The sequence below is a fragment of the Diuraphis noxia genome, unplaced genomic scaffold (assembly GCF_037042655.1).
Source record: "Diuraphis noxia isolate RWA-SAM2 unplaced genomic scaffold, SU_Dnox_SAM2 contig0003, whole genome shotgun sequence".
Classification (NCBI taxonomy): domain Eukaryota; kingdom Metazoa; phylum Arthropoda; class Insecta; order Hemiptera; family Aphididae; genus Diuraphis; species Diuraphis noxia.
This window is the reverse complement of record NW_028301713.1, coordinates 10,954,396-10,961,441: the sequence shown is the minus strand read 5'-3', so window position 1 is coordinate 10,961,441 and position 7,046 is coordinate 10,954,396. Positions and strand designations below refer to the sequence as shown.

Here is a 7,046-nt window from a genome sequence, read left to right as displayed (position 1 = left end):
CACACCCCACCCACACCCTCATCAAAACATAGACATTTTTAATAACTTAATTGAAATAATACTACATAATATTATCAATAAATAATAAGTAATAATCAATAATAATCTTATGTATAGGGTCAGAAAAGGAAGGTAAGTCATCACAATAAATTATTTTATTTTTTCATACTTAAAATTATTTATTTATAGAAACTATATTGTATAAAATATAATTATAATTTGTCCCAAAATCTTAATTTTAAATTATTTTGTATCAATGATATGCACGTATAATATCTAACGAAGTAATTTAAGTAAATTATTTTATAAAATAATATAATTATTTTAAAATCTAAAATGTATAGAATGATTGTCGATAAGAGCAGTCTTATTAAAATCAGTGTTGTCAAAATAAAATAATATGAGACATTCTATTAATTATTAATATTATTGTTTATTGGCAATATTGGTAATAGTATGTTAGTATTAGTAATAATTATAGAAATGAGATATGTCAATAAAATTGTGTGTGAAGAGGGATAAGTTTACTTATCTCATATTGGACAAAACTAAAATATGTGTAATAAGATACTAGTCAATTTGACTTATTTTTCACAAAAGTAGTTAATGTAATATGGTACAACTGAGTTATCCTGTTTTGATCAAACTAAACTGCATTATAAGTGTTTCATCCCGTTTTTCACAAATCAATTACTTCTGTTTAATTCGTCATTCGACTAATCCCGTTATGCACAAATGTAAAAAAAAATTCTCTACGTCCCTTACATGATATCTCAAAATACACATTTTTTGACTTATCCCCCTTTTCATACTTCAAAATTAATTATTCATAGAAAATATAGGTACTTGTTCAATATGCTATCTACCCTAAATATTTTATCTATTGTAATTTTACTATAGTTTAGTATGATATCTACCGTATGCCCGTATGCTGTATATTAATATATTATACATACTTTATCATTTTGCAATTACGATTTAAGATTAATCTTTTATTAAAACCCCAAATCATATTATATTTATATTTTATACCATAGTAAGTTAGGTAAGTTAGTAGGTATACCTTTATATTATACCTGTTTAGTGTGTGTTTGTGAGTTGCGTCGATTATATACGTGGTTTTACTATGATTTATTTATTATTAAATATTATTTAATAATTATTATTATGAGTTTTTCAACTATGATTTCTTTATATCGACACATAATTCAAAATGAAGAGATGCGCGAAATTTTTTTAAGTATACGTGGTTTATTACCAATCGACCAAACTTGTACAAAAATTAAAAACCAAGCAATTTGTGGTGGTGAGTTAATAAAAATTCTGAAAAATAGTCAAAAACGTGATTCGGAAAGTAATATTTTGAAAACAATTTAAATTTGATGTACGAAAAAAGGATGCCAAACATTTTAATCCATACGCAAGAACAACAACTTTTTTACGTATATGGATAAAAATGGGAAGTGTAACAGAGGTTTAAGATTGTGCGATATCGTAGAACTTGTTTGGTATTGGGTATTTCAAATAAAGGTAACACAAGCCGAGGCGTTTACGAAAAGATTAAGACCAACTATAGTTGACTGGTATAATTTATGTCGAGACGTAACAGTAGCTGAATTTCAAAAACGTAAAAAAATGGGAGGTCCTGCCCTAGTTGTGCAAATAGATGAATCCTTGTTCCAAGGTAAAAGGAAATGTAATCGTGGAAGATTACGTCTTGGAGTTCGCTAACCCAAAGAAATGTCTGATGAAAATGAAGAGAGTTCAGATGAAGACGAAGTAATAAATAATCAAAATTACGGACAACGAATTCAAGGGCCATGGATTTTTGGTTTGTGTTGTAAGCATGATACCATTTTAGAGAGATGTTTTTTTTAAGTTGAAAAACGTGATCGAAATTCCTTACTACCAATTATATTAAATGAAGTTGAACAAGGTACTACTATATATTTCGATAAATGGCGTGCGTATTCTACTTTAAATGAACATGAGTTTATCCACAAAACGGTTAATCATTCAGAAAATTTCATTGATCCAATAACTGGTGCTGAGACCCAAACTAAAGAAACTCTTTGGAGACACGTCAAAAATAAATATAACATTAAAACCCGGTGAGTGACTAACATATTACCATCACCACTTCAAGAAGAGTGGTGGCGCTCGTTACAAAAACCAAATGAAGACCTCTTTGAATTATTCCTCGGAGCGATCAGAAATACGTATACATAACTACACAGTATACAAAAATGACAAAGAAGAAATTCTACATTATGAAGGAAAGACAATTTACATTTAAATACGTGCTGATATCAAACTTCACCAACATAAAATGACGGTAGATAAAAATATAAAATATTAACGGTAGATAGCATACTAAACCATGCGGTAGGTAGCATATTGAACGAGTACCAAAATATATATTGTATAAATCATAATTATTTTTTGACCCCTAAATCTTAATATTAAAATATTTTGCTTGAAGTAATTAGTGGCATTAACACCGGGCTCCAATATTATTGATCCTTGGGCGGCACCCGTTTCGCCCAAAATCAACATTTCCCGTTTCGCCCAGATACCCGTTTCGACCAAAGCCATTTTATTCGTTTTAATATAATACATATATAATTATATAACTTTTATTATTAGCCATTTTTAAAAAATTACTGATTATTTTAAAATAATTTTGTATAGCATTTTTGATAAAATTAACCTTAAACGCATTTTTTGACGATTTTTTTTGACATGCTTTTTCTAAATTTTTAGAGCATTTTTTATAATTTGTTCATAAAAACTTGTCAATGAACAAAAATACTGTTGTGATTAACAAGATACCTACTTTTGTAAAACTGCCGACGATACTAATAATTGATTATATAGCACGACAAGTTTTCGTCAATAACAATTTTATCATAGTCAGGACTTTCCGCTCAAATTATCGACGTTATATAGGTATCTATTACAATTTATCTCAGTTATGAGCAACCAATTAGTACATCCAGAACTGGTATATTAGACTCGTAGTTGTAGTAAAAAATAATATAATAGTGTTTTTTATATTATAACTGTAATAATGTATAATATGATGTATTTTATAAAAACTTTTCCTATGACTTTTTTAAAAATATCTAATAATAATAATACAAGTTATATAATGATATATGTATTATATTATTTAAAACCCATTGCCAACTTAATTTGAAAACGACTAAAATGGCTTTGGTCGAAACGGGTATCTGAGCTAAACGGGAAAGGTTGATTTTGGGCGAAACGGGCTGCGCCCGAAACCTTCAGGCCCACTCACGCCCAACCCACACACTCATCAATAATATGGAAATGTTTAATAACTTAATTTAAATAATACTACATAATATCATCAATAAATAATCAGTAATAATCAATAATAATCTTATGTATAGGGCCAGAAAAGGCAGGTAAGTCATCACAATAAATTATTTTATTTTCACATATTCCAAAAGTGGTTTTTTATAAAAAATATATATAATGTATATAAATCATGATTATAATATTTGTCCCAATATCATAATTTAAAAATATTTTGATTCAATGATATGCTTGTATAATGTCTAACGAAATAATTTACGTAAATTAATTATATAATAAAATAATTATTTTAAAATCTAAAATGTATAGAATCATTTTCGATAAGAGCAGACGCCGACTCAAATGGTTGACCCGGGTACAGAACTAAATCCTGGTTCCAAGTTATACAACGATTAATTTTGAAACATTTTTCTAATAGTTATTGAAGTAATCAGCCGCATTAACACCGGGCTCCAATATTATGGGTACTTATGACCTCCACCAACCCACTCGTCAATGCAATGGAAATGATTAGTAACTTAGTTTTAAATGTTTAAATAATACTACATAATATTTTCAAACAAACTAAATAATAATCAATAATAAACTGATGTACCTATAGAGCCAAAAAAGGATGATAAGTCATCACAAAAATTTTATATTATTTTCACATATTCCAAAAGTGGTTATTTATAAAATAAATATATATAATGTATAAATCATAATTATAATTTGTCCCAATATCGTAATTTAAAAATATTTTGCTTCAATGATAATTTGCTTGTATAATATCTAACGAAGTAATTTACGTAAATTAATTGTGTAGTAAAATAATTTTAAAATCTAAAATGTACAGAATTATTGTCGATAAGAGCAGACGCCGACTCAAATGTTTGACCCTGGTACGGAACTAAATCCGGTCCTAAATTAAGCATTATTAATTTTGAATCATTTTTTCTAATGGTTATTGCAGTAATTAGTTGCATCAACGCCGGGCTCCAATATTATTGTTCCTTCTGACCAACTCACGCCCCACCCACACCCTCATCAAAACATAGACATTTTTAATAACTTAATTGAAATAATACTACATAATATTATCAATAAATAATAAGTAATAATCAATAATAATCTTATGTATAGGGTCAGAAAAGGAAGGTAAGTCATCACAATAAATTATTTTATTTTTTCATACTTAAAATTATTTATTTATAGAAAATATATTGTATAAAATATAATTATAATTTGACCCAAAATCTTAATTTTAAATTATTTTGTATCAATGATATGCACGTATAATGTCTAACGAAGTAATTTAAGTAAATTATTTTATAAAATAATATAATTATTTTAAAATCTAAAATGTATAGAATGATTGTCGATAAGAGCAGTCTTATTAAAATCAGTGTTGTCAAAATAAAATAATATGAGACATTCTATTAATTATTAATATTATTGTTTATTGGCAATATTGGTAATAGTATGTTAGTATTAGTAATAATTATAGAAATGAGATATGTCAATAAAATTGTGTGTGAAGAGGGATAAGTTTACTTATCTCATATTGGACAAAACTAAAATATGTGTAATAAGATACTAGTCAATTTGACTTATTTTTCACAAAAGTAGTTAATGTAATATGGTACAACTGAGTTATCCTGTTTTGATCAAACTAAACTGCATTATAAGTGTTTCATCCCGTTTTTCACAAATCAATTACTTCTGTTTAATTCGTCATTCGACTAATCCCGTTATGCACAAATGTAAAAAAAAATTCTCTACGTCCCTTACATGATATCTCAAAATACACATTTTTTGACTTATCCCCCTTTTCATACTTCAAAATTAATTATTCATAGAAAATATAGGTACTTGTTCAATATGCTATCTACCCTAAATATTTTATCTATTGTAATTTTACTATAGTTTAGTATGATATCTACCGTATGCCCGTATGCTGTATATTAATATATTATACATACTTTATCATTTTGCAATTACGATTTAAGATTAATCTTTTATTAAAACCCCAAATCATATTATATTTATATTTTATACCATAGTAAGTTAGGTAAGTTAGTAGGTATACCTTTATATTATACCTGTTTAGTGTGTGTTTGTGAGTTGCGTCGATTATATACGTGGTTTTACTATGATTTATTTATTATTAAATATTATTTAATAATTATTATTATGAGTTTTTCAACTATGATTTCTTTATATCGACACATAATTCAAAATGAAGAGATGCGCGAAATTTTTTTAAGTATACGTGGTTTATTACCAATCGACCAAACTTGTACAAAAATTAAAAACCAAGCAATTTGTGGTGGTGAGTTAATAAAAATTCTGAAAAATAGTCAAAAACGTGATTCGGAAAGTAATATTTTGAAAACAATTTAAATTTGATGTACGAAAAAAGGATGCCAAACATTTTAATCCATACGCAAGAACAACAACTTTTTTACGTATATGGATAAAAATGGGAAGTGTAACAGAGGTTTAAGATTATGCGATATCGTAGAACTTGTTTGGTATTGGGTATTTCAAATAAAGGTAACACAAGCCGAGGCGTTTACGAAAAGATTAAGACCAACTATAGTTGACTGGTATAATTTATGTCGAGACGTAACAGTAGCTGAATTTCAAAAACGTAAAAAAATGGGAGGTCCTGCCCTAGTTGTGCAAATAGATGAATCCTTGTTCCAAGGTAAAAGGAAATGTAATCGTGGAAGATTACGTCTTGGAGTTCGCTAACCCAAAGAAATGTCTGATGAAAATGAAGAGAGTTCAGATGAAGACGAAGTAATAAATAATCAAAATTACGGACAACGAATTCAAGGGCCATGGATTTTTGGTTTGTGTTGTAAGCATGATACCATTTTAGAGAGATGTTTTTTTTAAGTTGAAAAACGTGATCGAAATTCCTTACTACCAATTATATTAAATGAAGTTGAACAAGGTACTACTATATATTTCGATAAATGGCGTGCGTATTCTACTTTAAATGAACATGAGTTTATCCACAAAACGGTTAATCATTCAGAAAATTTCATTGATCCAATAACTGGTGCTGAGACCCAAACTAAAGAAACTCTTTGGAGACACGTCAAAAATAAATATAACATTAAAACCCGGTGAGTGACTAACATATTACCATCACCACTTCAAGAAGAGTGGTGGCGCTCGTTACAAAAACCAAATGAAGACCTCTTTGAATTATTCCTCGGAGCGATCAGAAATACGTATACATAACTACACAGTATACAAAAATGACAAAGAAGAAATTCTACATTATGAAGGAAAGACAATTTACATTTAAATACGTGCTGATATCAAACTTCACCAACATAAAATGACGGTAGATAAAAATATAAAATATTAACGGTAGATAGCATACTAAACCATGCGGTAGGTAGCATATTGAACGAGTACCAAAATATATATTGTATAAATCATAATTATTTTTTGACCCCTAAATCTTAATATTAAAATATTTTGCTTGAAGTAATTAGTGGCATTAACACCGGGCTCCAATATTATTGATCCTTGGGCGGCACCCGTTTCGCCCAAAATCAACATTTCCCGTTTCGCCCAGATACCCGTTTCGACCAAAGCCATTTTATTCGTTTTAATATAATACATATATAATTATATAACTTTTATTATTAGCCATTTTTAAAAAATTACTGATTATTTTAAAATAATTTTGTATAGCATTTTTG

At 27.9% G+C, this 7,046-nt stretch overlaps 2 pseudogenes; both read left to right on the top strand.

The window, feature by feature from the left end:
- Positions 1-1,431: 1,431 nt before the first annotated feature.
- Positions 1,432-2,329, top strand: LOC149056712 (uncharacterized; annotated as a pseudogene).
- A 3,448-nt stretch (positions 2,330-5,777) lies between these two features.
- On the top strand, positions 5,778-6,676 carry LOC149056711 (uncharacterized; annotated as a pseudogene).
- The last annotated feature ends 370 nt before the right edge of the window (positions 6,677-7,046 follow it).